Consider the following 12,048-nt stretch of genomic DNA (forward strand, 5'->3'; position numbering starts at 1 on the left):
GTTTCTTCTTGAAATCGGGCATTGTTTTGGCCTCAATTACTTTCTGTGGTAGTGAATTCCACACATTCGCCACTCTCTCTTAGATCATAGAACCCTCCAGTGCAGAAAGAGGCCCATCGAGTCTGCACCGACCACAATCCCACCCAGGCCCTACCCCCATATCCCTGCATATTATACCCACTAATCCCTCTAACCTACGCATCCCTGGGCACTAAGGGGCAATTCCTTAGCATGGCCGATCAACCTAACTTGCACATCTTTGGACTGTGGGAGGAAACCCACTCAGACATGAGGAGAATGTGCAAATGTCAGACAGTGACCCCAAGCAGGGAGTCAAACCCAGGACTCTGTGCTACCGTGCCACCCTCTGGATGAAGAAATCGTCCCTCATCTAAGTTCTAAAAGGTTTACCCCTTATACTCAAACATGACCCCCCCCCACCCAACTAGCTCTGAGGACCCCCACCATTGGGAATATTCTTTCTGAACCTACCCTGTCTGACCTGGGGCAGCATGGTGGCACAGTGGTCAGCATTGCTGCTTCACAGTGCCAGGGACCCAGATTCAATTCTGACTTTGAAGGGCTTGCCTGTGTGGAGTTTGCATGTTTTCTGCATGGGTTTCCTCCGGGTGCTCCGGTTTCCTCCCACAGAGCAAAAATATGTGGATTAGGTGGATCAGCCATGCTAAATTGCCCCTTAGTGTCCAAAGATGTGCGGGTTAGGTGGATTGGCCACGCTAAATTGCCCCTTAGTGTCCAAAGGTGTGTAGATTAGGTGGCTTGGCCATGCTAAATTGTCCATTAGTGTCCAAAGTTGAGTAGGTTCACTAGATTGACAATGCTAAACGCACAGGGTTATGGGGATATAGGGTAGGAGGGGTGGTGGTAGCCTGGGCATAATGCTCTGTTGAAGAATCGGTGCAGGCGCGATGGGCTGAATGGCCTCCTTCTGCACTGTGGGGATTCTATGATTCTTTGAATGGAAGGTTTAGTAAGCCTGTTTGAAATAGCTGAGTTTTATTCGTATTACGAGCTGGTTAGACCTTCATTGCACCTCAGAAGGTTAGCAAGATGGTTGTGTTTAGAAATGCAGATCCCACCTGCTCAGAATTTGCTTTTGTCTTAGGGATGGGGAGCGTAAACGGTGTTGGGGAACCTGTTACCCATTTTAAATGGAAAAACACAGAGCGTTGCTGACGGATGATGATGGATTCTCTGATTTCCAAATGGCTGTGTGAAAAATAACATACCGAAATCTAATGAAACATCAGTAACACAAAGCATGGAATATATTCAGCCCCCGTCTAAGCATGCGAGAATTAATCTGTTGTAACCACCGTCAATTTTCATTATTGTAATGGATATGTATGTATCGCAAACTGAAGTTTGACGGAAAGAATAATTTAGTAGATAATCTGAATCAACTGTGAGAAACCAGCTATATTTATGAAAATATTGACATTTCAATTGCCGAAACATTGGAAGACATGGTGGAAATGATGAGATTGCAAAAAGTTAATTGCTAATTTTAAGAAAGTACTCTAAATCATAAAACCACATAATCCTCTCCTGACGCGCGAATGTGAAATCTGCTTTCATCGTTTGATAGAAATTTGCATAAAAATCCTCTCGCGCTTGCTTGACAAAACCTCAAAGCTTCAGAGTTTAAAGCAAGTTAGGCTTGGGATATCGCGGTGGCACAGTGGTTAGCGCTGCTGTCTCACAGCACCAGGGACCCGGGTTCGATTCCGGCCTCGGGTCACTGTCGGTGTGGAGTCTGCACGTTCTCCCTGTGTCTGTGTGGGTTTCTTCAGGTTTCCTCCCACACTCCAAAGATACGCGGGTTAGGTGGATTAACTGTGGGTCACAGTTGTAGAGTTAGGGGGAGGACGTTGATGAGATACTCTGTCAGAGTCAATGAAGAACTCGATGGGCCACATTTTCTTTTTTTATTCATTCGTGAGACACCGGGTGTCACTGGCTGGGCTAGCATTTATTGCCCATCCCTAGTTGCCCCTTGAGAAGGTGGTGGTGAGCTGCCTTCTTGAATCGCTGCAGTCCACGTGCTATGGGTTAACCCACAATGCCGTTAGGAATGGCCTCTTCTGCACTGTAGGGATTCTATGCTCTATGTACCTGAAGAGGTCAGAGGGAAGTTTTCCAGGATTTCTTTCCCCCTTCCTGACTTCTTTCTGTTCCTCGGCATGCCTGTGGAAAGTGGCAAGTTACGATGCTGCAGATATCATTACGGTGGGGATGGGCTCGATAGACATTAACTTCCCATCGTTTCCCTATGTACAGGAGTTTCATACCAAGCATAATGTCACACACTGTAACATTTTAACCCATGGACACCCCTGCCTTTGAACATTCTGGACGGCATTTTCCAGCCAATACTTGCCCCAAAAGTGGAAAAACCTGTCCGAGGTAAACAGAACTTTACATGGTTCATCCCTCTGCCCCACCCGTTATGCCCCGTGGCGAGCGGATTGGAAAATCCTGCCCTCTATTATTCTCTACACATTGCAAATCAAGAAGAAATTAAAAGCACTACCCCAAATCGACAAGCTTACTATTCTCACTCAGGTACCGTAACAACCAGTATTCAGATACTTAATTGCTATATTAGAAATATTTAACAGGGGTCTCATTCACTCTCTCTCACACTCACAAGCAAGAAAAGATGATTTCTAAGTATGTAGCATGCACTTAGATTTCTGAAAGTCAATATTGCCCTTATCCCTCAGGAAAGTCAGTGGAAGCATTGCAGATCTGAACATTCTCTCTGTTCGCTGAAGGACAAATGAAGCTTTCTCTTGGCGAATTCACAATTGCTTTTCCCCCCCCCCACAAAAGCAACAGCAGGCTTCTAGATCTTCCAGTTGATGTTGTGGTCAAGCCTTTGAGGTGAAAAGCACATAATCTTGCAGGGGAAACGAGTTAGCCTGGATTTTCTAAAGAGTCCTTTCTCCTGCTGGGCAATATTGCTTTCTTCTTGTCTCACCAAGCTGCTTTTATGAAGGGAAACAGGATTTCCTGTCACAAGCCAGTTTCTGCCATGTGACAACAGTATCAGCGTCTCCGTTAAAAGCAAATTAGTACAGAATCTGAAACCAAAAGAGAAAGAAAGGTGCTTTGACAAAGGGTCATCCGGACTCCAAACGTCAGCTCTTTTCTCTCCTACAGATACCGCCAGACCTGCTGAGGTTTTCCAGTGGGTGGATGGTTAAGCAATTTACCACACAATGGAGAATATTTGATAGCCAATCGACATTCCATTATGTCTTTAGTGATAATTTCCTCTTCATAGGACTAACAAGAAGAACAACCATCGTTACTTTAAGTCGCCTAAATTGAAATCATAACTATTAACCACAGTTTTTTACTTATTAGTGTCAGAAGTAGGCTTACGTTAACACTGCAGTGAAGTTTTGCCTACAGATATAGACAAATACAGAGAGAGTGGTGACTATTGTTCAGTGGGCAGCAATCTCACCTCTCGTTCACAAAGCTTAAGGCTCAAGGTCCAATCCAGGGCTCGAGTACAAATTCTACAATGACATTCAATTATTGAGGGTGAGCTGTATTGTGCATCTCCCTGTTGGAGCAAAAGATCCTCATCACACTAGTTTTGGAAGAGGACCTGTGAATATTTCCCCAGTCAATGTTTACCTGGGTGGCATGTAGGCACAGTTGTTGGCAATGCCGTCTCGCAACTTCAGAGACGCGGGTTCAATTCCAGCTTTGGGTCACTGTCTTTGTGGAGTTTGCACAGTCTCCTGTGTTTGTGTGGGCGCTCTGGTTTCCTCCCTCAGTTCTATGATTCTCAAAATTTCATTGAGTCAAAGAGATTTACAGCATGGAAACTGGCCCTTCAGCCTAACTTGTCCATACTGTCCAGTTTTTAACCACTAAGCTTGTCCCAATTGGCCCATATCCTCTACACCCATGTAACTCTAGGTTTTATCATTGGCTGTGGTGGGATTCGAACACCGATCCACAGCACATGGGTCTCTGGATCGCTTGAACAGTGACAATATCACTGTGCCATCACCCCCCTTGCAAATGCAAACAAGAATTTTCAATCTCAAAAACGTCCATGAACCAAAACCAAAAGTTTTTTTAAAAGACAGTTTGAAGAAAATCAACCGATTTGGTTTAGCCTCAAATCATGTGCAAAAGAATCCAGTGAGGCATTTATAATCCAGATGTTGCCTAAATTGGATAACCATAGATTATGACATTAATCTAGATATCAGTATAAAATTCTGGTGGTTGGCAAAGCTCCATCCAATTATTCGGTGAGTTGCCAGCTTCACAGTGTCAGGCTGGGCCACAGCGATGTTGATTTGTTGCCACGTTGAGACTTCCTTGAAGAAGGGCAAATAACCCAGATATTCCGAGTGTTGCTGGCGTCGCAGGAATCTTCCTGCCTTTAGCTACAAGCTGACTTCAATGGGTTTGCCCCTGCTCTGTTTCCTCCGCCTGTTTAATTAGCACTGGGGTAAGTGCACTTCTTTCTGCTTCTCTTTCACCCCCATGGGGTGGCACGGTGGCACAGCAGTTGGCATAGCTGCCTCACAGCGCCAGGGACCTGAGTTCAATTCCTGGCTTGGGTGACTGTCCACGTGAAATTTGCACATTCTCCCCATGTCTGTGCGGGTTTCCTCCGGGTGCTCTGGTTTCCCCCCACAGTCCAAAGATGTGCAGGTTAGGTGGATAGACCATGCTAAATTGCCCCTTAGTATCAGGGGGTCTAGCTAGGATAAATATATGCAGTTGTGGGGATAGGGCCTGGGTGGGAAAGTGGTCAGTGCAGCTTTGATGGGCCGAATGGCCGCCCTCTGCACTGTAAGATTCTATGATTCCATGAGTCTGGGTGACCCTCCAGAATGGTTTCATGGTCATCATCAGACTTCTAATTTCAGGTTTCTTTTATTGACTTAATAAAATCACAATGGCGCAGTGGTTGGCACTGCTGCCTCACAGCGCCAGGGATCTGGGTTCAATTCCGGCCTCGGGTAACTGTGTGGAGTTTGCATGTTCTCCCTGTGCCTGCGTGGGTTTCCTCTGATTCCGTCCCGCACTCCAAAGATATGCAGCATAGGTTGATTAGCTATACTAACTGACCGATTTAGTGTCAGGGGAACTAGCTGGACAATGGGGATGGGGCTTGGGTGGGATTGTTGCTGGTGCTGGCTCGATGGGCTGAATGGCTTCCTTCTGCGCTGTAGGGATTCTATAATTCATGAAATTTCATCATCTGCTGAGGCAGGATTAGAACACAAATCTACAGTGCATGGGCCTCTGGCTCACTAGTCCAGGGACAACATCACTCTGCCATCACCTCCCTGCACATAGGGAGGCAATAGGGAGATTATTAGACTACGAATCCAGAAACTCAGCTAATGTTTTGGGGACCCAGGTTTCCATGGCAGCTGGTGGGAATTTGAATTCAATTTAAAAAATTAAGAATCTACTGATTTCCATGAAACCATTGTCGGAAAAACCCATCTGGTTCACTAATGTCCTTTAGGGAAGGAAATCTGCCGTCCTTACCCAGTCTGGCCTACTTGTAACTCCAGATCCACAGCAATGTGTTTGACTCTCAACTGCCCTCGCCCAACTAGGGATGGGCAATAAATGCTGGCCCAGCCAGCGTTGCCCATGTCTCCTGAATAAATAAAAAAAAATACAAGCAAGAAGTTTCAGTCCCAAAATTTGACATAAACAAAACCAAAAGGAATTTTAAAAAAAGGTTTGAAGAAAATTTGGTTTAGCCTCAAATCATGTGCAAAAGAATCCAGTGAGGCATTTATGATCCAGATGTTGCCTAAATTGGATAATCGTAGATTATGACATTAATCTAGATATCAGTATAAAATTCTGGTGGTTGGCAAAGCTCCATCTAATTACTCGGTGAGTTGCCAGCTTCACAGTGTCAGGCTGGGCCACAATTACATTGATTTGCTGCCTCGGGAAAGCAGCGAGGATAATTAAGGACCCCACGCACCCTGGACATTCTCTCTTCCACCTTTTTCCGTAGGGAAAAAGATATGAAATTCTGAGGTCACGTACCAACCGACTCAAGAACAGCCTCTTCCCTGCTGCCATTGGAATTTTGGATGGACCTACCTCGCATTAAGTTGATCTTTCTCCACACCCTAGCTATGACTGTAACACTACATTCTGCACTCTCTCCTTTCCTGCTCTATGGACGGTATGCTATGTCTGTATAGCACATAAGTAACAATACTTTTCACTTTATGTTAATACATGTGACAATAATAAAATCAAATCATTGAGGCTTCCTTGAAGAAGGATAAATAACCCAGATGTTCTGAGTGTTGCCGGTGACACAGGAATCTTCCTGCCTTCAGCTACAAGCTGAATTCAATGGATTCGACCCTGTTCTGTTTTCTCTCTGTTTAATTAACATCAGGGGGTAAGTGCATTTCGTTCTGCTTCTATTTCACCCCCATGGGTTCACAATTGCAGAGTCATTAGCACTGAGATTCTCCCAGCCCACTACCCTGCTGTAACAATGCAGTGGGCCAGAACACTCAAGCGGAGGCCATGTAGTGAATTCCCTGCTGGGTGCCATGGTCTCCGCGCGTGTCAACCCATAGGAGTATTTCACTCCAGTGGGGTTTACAATAGCTTCCCACTTTTGGGGAGCTGGCAGCCCCAACTCACTGGAGCGAAGGTGGACCATCGAGGACCCCAGAGGGCTGGGGGTACGCAGGGGTGTGACACTGGGCATTGCCAGATGACAGTGCCAACCTGGCCCACACAACACTGTCCAGCTTTGTTGTGTGTACATTCTCCCCATGTCTGTGTGGGTTTCCTCCCAGACACCAAAGATGTGCGGGTTAGGTGGATTGGTCATGCTAAATTGCCTCTTGGTGTCAAGGGGATTAGCAGGGTAAATGCATGGGGTTACAAGGATTGTGGTCGGTGCAGACTCGATGGGCTGAATGGCCTCCATCTGTACTATGGGGATTTGATGTTCTGTGATAAAAAGCTGTTTAGTTGGATGGAGGACATCCTTTTGTGCTGCATAATCAGTGCAATTCTGTAAATGTCCTTCCAAACCAGCTCTGTCCTGATGATCCAAGATTTTCAGCTATAGCTTTTCCCTTGCCCACCAGCTCACTGGAAGTCCAATGCCAAGGGGAGGTAACAATCTCAATGTGTATGTGTGCCCACAATCAGGCTCTACAGTGAGATGCCCTGCTACCAAATATCTTGCCAACAAAGTCTCAGTGGACACTTGGATTGAGTACTGGTGCAAGGTGTCAACTGCTTCAGGACTGCCTAATGGGAAGACAAATTAACATGGGGTATTGATTGAAAGCTTTGCTCTTTCTTTCCTACGCAGATGGTGACCCTTATTAAATAAATAAGTTGTGCCTGAAGTTGAACTGAGATCTATTAGCTTGGGAGCTTTGTTTCTTGGATCGATTTTGGTAAAGTTGGCAATGGCTTCAGCCTCTCGCTGCTTAGAAAATGTATGCAGCACAGGGCAAAATGTTTTGGTACAAGGTGGGTGGGATTCTCCATCCCACACTTGCCCTCTTCCCCCAACCCTCTCCAGCAACCCCTTAGATCTTACATTTCCCTTCCTGCCACATTTCAAACTTCGTCTTTTTTTAACAAGCATTTCCTTCCGCTAACCTGTGCAGAGACCTTATTTATCTTGACCTTTTGTCGAGATAAATAAGGTCTGTGCACAGCTTGGCATAAGGATAATTAGAAAATGTGCAAATGACATATATTCATACACACAGACCTATTCTCCACAAACCAGTCGCTATTTTCCAGCAGCAAAGGCCGATCGCTATTGGCCACTGGTGGGTTTTTTTTCCCTGATCCCCGCCCCTGGAGGAGGGCCCGGTTTTACAGCAGGAGTTACTCTGAAAGAATTAGAAATAGAACCACTTCCAACTTCAGTGTAAATATTTTCAACACACATTTCAGCAGCTCACAGGACATCCCCACTGACCTCACAACCCTCCTGAAGCCTCAGGGGGACTCCCCCCCACCCCCCGGCAACTAAGCACATCCCACGTGTCAATTACCGCCCCCACTTGCTCCCCCCACTTGCATGGGATTTCCAATCCTTCCCCCATTCGAACTAACCCAGAGATATGGAGATGCCAGTGTTGGACTGGGGTAGGCACAGTAAGAAGCCTCACCACACCAGGTTAAAGCCCAACAGGTTTATTTGATAGCACGAGCTTTCAGGGCACTGCCCCTTCACCAGGTGACAGATTCACCTCACGCACCTGATGAAGGAGCAGCGCTCCAAGAGCTCCTGCTACCAAATAAACCTGGTGTTGTGAGACTACCTACTGCGCCTAATCCAGAGACTCTTACAGCAAGTCCCAAGCAACTGCAGCTAGTGAAAGTTTCAACAAAGTTTTCCAGAGTAGATTTGCAACACATTTTAAATTTTTACAGATGCACCATAGATACTTTCCGGTAGTATCACAGCTCAGTATGGGCTCCTGCTCTGCCCAAGACCGCAAGAAACTACAAAAGGTTGTGAATATAGTCCATCACATAAACCAGCCTCCCATCCACTGACTCTGTCTACACTCCCCACTGCCTCAGAAAAGCAGCCAGCATTATTAAGGACCCCACTCACCCCCGGACATTCTCTCTTCCACCTGCTTCCGTCAGTAAAAAGATATGAGTCTAAGGTCACATGCCAACCAACTCAAGAAATGTCAAAGTTTACTTAATAGTATCACAAGTCGGCTTACGTTAACACTGCAATGAAGTTACTGTGAAAATCCCCTTGTTGCCACACTCTTCGAGTACACTGAGGGGCAATTTATGGATGATAGTGGAAGTTAGGTGGGCTTTAGATTGGTTTTACAGGTTAGCGTAACATCGAGGACTGTTTATTAGTCTGCTTATTAGTGTCACAAGTTGGCTTACATTAACACTGCGATGAAGTTACTGTGAAAATCCCCTAGTTGCCACACTCCAGCGCCTGTTCGGGTCAAAGTACCTAATCAGCACATCTTTCGGATTGTGGGATGAAGCTGGAACACCCGGAGGAAACCCACGCGGACACAGGGAGAATGTGCAAACTCCACACAGACAGTGAACCGAGCCGGGAATCGAACCTGAGCCCCCGCTGCTGTGAGGCAGCAGTGCGAACTGCCCGGGAATTGATGGTGGATTATTGTTAAATTAATTATTCTGCGAACGGTAACTCCTGGAAGCCCTTCTGTCAGGATCAAAGGAACTAAGTGGTACAGAGAGTCTGGTATTGCTTTAAAACTTCTGTCAGAGCATCGGGTTAAAGTCACAATCCAATTGCTTCCTCCAGCAACACATAAGTGTTCCCAAACGAAATTAATTCCATTTAGAAAAATACCAAGTGTCAGGTAAAACACAATTTCCGCAGTTCCCTTTGTCAGGTTGTGTCGAGGGCTGTGAGTCAAATAGACAGCTGGAGGGATTGGATTGGATTTTTCTTTAAAAAGGGGAATGTTGAATAGATGGTGTGTAATGATCAAACATAAAATAGCCCTGGACTCAATTAGGCAGCGTTGTGAGGGATCAGCTGTTTCTACAACCACAGAATATAGAAGAGTAATGTCTATTTTTCTCCGTAACAAAGTCCCGTGGGTAGCACGGTGCACAACACTGCTGCCTCACAGCACCAGGGACCCAGGTTCGATCCCTGGCTTGGGTCACTGTCTGTGGAGTTTGCACATTCTCCCTATGTCTGTCTGGGGTTCCTCCTCTTTCCTCCCACAGTCTGAAAGCTGTGCTGTTTTGGTGCATTGGCCACGCTAAGTTCTCCCTCAGTGTACCTGACCAGATGCCAGAGTGTGGCAGCTAGGGGATTTTCACAGTAACTTCATTGCAGTGTTAACATAAGCCGACTTGTAACACTACTAAATGAATAAATTATCCAATCACAAAGCCACAATTGTGTACTTGTGTTACGAGGTCATTATTAAAAAAATGGGGTGACAAAGTATGGCCCCATAGTGCCAGCAACCAGGATTCAATTCCAGCCTTGAGCGTCTGTGGAGATTACTGATTCTCCCCATTTCTACGTAGATTTCCTCCGGATGCTCCGGTTTCCTCCCACAGTCCGAAGATGTGTAGGTTAGGTGGATTGGCCATGATAAATTGCCCCTTGGTGTCCAAAGATGTGCAAGTTAGTTGGATCGGTCATGCTAAATTACCCATTAGTGTCCAAAAATGTGTAGGTTAAGTGGATTGGCCAACATAAATTGCCCCTTGATGTCCAAAGATGTGTAGGTTAGGTGGATTGGCCACGCTAAATTGCCCCTTAGTGTCCAAAAATATGTAGATTAAGGGGATTAATGTGCTAAATACATAGGCATTTGGGGATAATGTGGGGAATGCAGACCTGAGTAAGATTCTCTGTCGGAGGGTCGGTGCAGACTCAATGGGCTGAATGGCCCCCTTCTGCCCTGCAGGGGTTCTCTGATTCTGTGTAAAAGGAAGAGAAATGATATGGAAGATAGAGAAGTACTTTGCTAGCAGATGGCTCAAGGGGGCCTCCTTGTCAATGAAGCAGAGTGGCTTTGCAAAAGAGTTCAATGTTACCTGGGAAGATGGTACTGGCTACATTGTCAATTAGCATGGAGGGAAAGTGGCCAGGAGTTAAATGGGAATTGGCAAAATGAAGCTGGGGATGAACTTAATACACAATGAAGGGAGAAGCAGCCCAGGTTGCTTAATAGATTAGCTCAATCTCTGTGACAAAGATGTCCAAATGGCCCAGATATTTGCTCATTCCTCTACTTATGATCAGTAATTGAGGTGATTTGACCTGTAATGACCCACATTGGGTGGCATGGTAACACAGTGTTTAGCACCGCTGCCTCACAGCACCAAGGATTCGATTCCTGGCTTGGGCGACTGTCTGTGCGGAGTTTGCATGTCCTCCCCGTGTCTGCATGGGTTTCCTCCAACAATGTGCATATTAGGTGGATCGGCTGTGCTGAATTGTCCCTTTGAGTCAGGGGGATGGGGGTAGGGCCTGGGTGAGATCAATGGGCTAAATGGCCTCCTTCTACACTATCGGGATTCTATAAAAAAAAATCAGTCTTAATCTCACGCTGATGTTTCTTTGTGTGTTCAATAGATGTGGGCATCGCTAGCTAGGCCAGCATTTATTGCCCATCCCTAATTGCCTTTGAAGGGGCAGTTAAGAGACAAGCACATTGATATGGGTCTGGACTCACATGTAGACTAGACCAGGAAAGAATGGCAGATTTCCTCCCCTAAAGGACATTAATGAGCCAGATGCATTTTTATGACAATGGTTTTATGGCTATCATTAGACTTTTAACTCCAATTTTTTTTATTGAACTCAAATCATAGAATCCTACAGTGCAGAAGGAGGCCACTCGGCCCATCAAGTCTGCACCAACCACAAACCCATAACCCCGTGCATTTACACTAATTTGTCCCCCTGACGCTAAGGGTCAATTTAGCATGGCCAGTCCACCCAGCCTGCTCATCTTTGGACAATAAGGGTCAAATTGGCATGGCCAATTCACCTAGCCTACACATCTTTGGACGGTGGGAGGAAACTGAAACACCCAGAGGAAATCCAGACAGTCATTTGGGAAAACATGCAAACTCCATACGGACAGTGACCCGAGGCCGGAATTGAACCTGGGTCCCTGACGCTGGGAGGCTGTGCCACTGTGCCGCCCTTGTGAATGAATTCAGGATCTTTATGGATAGAGTGAGTAGCCGTAGTGTCACAGAGGGAAACCTCAAGGAAATGAGATTTTGATAAAGTGTCTAAGTCTACAAGCCTCCAACATGACAGGAGATGATTAGTTCTTCCTAGAAATATAACCACTGAGTGATTAATTTTATATACCATTTAGCCTTTGAAGGCTTCAAAATTGGTTTCAAAAAAGACAACTTTCTGAGTTTTTCTTCATGGTCAGGAACACGCAGGAAACTAGCAGGTAAGTACTTTAACTCTTATTTTAATGTGAATTATCGGGTCCGCGATGGATTTCTCCGGGTCCC

This window comes from Carcharhinus amblyrhynchos, chromosome 32 (genome assembly GCF_965287045.1).
Source record: "Carcharhinus amblyrhynchos chromosome 32, sCarAmb.v2.hapA, whole genome shotgun sequence".
NCBI classification, from domain to species: Eukaryota; Metazoa; Chordata; class Chondrichthyes; order Carcharhiniformes; family Carcharhinidae; genus Carcharhinus; species Carcharhinus amblyrhynchos.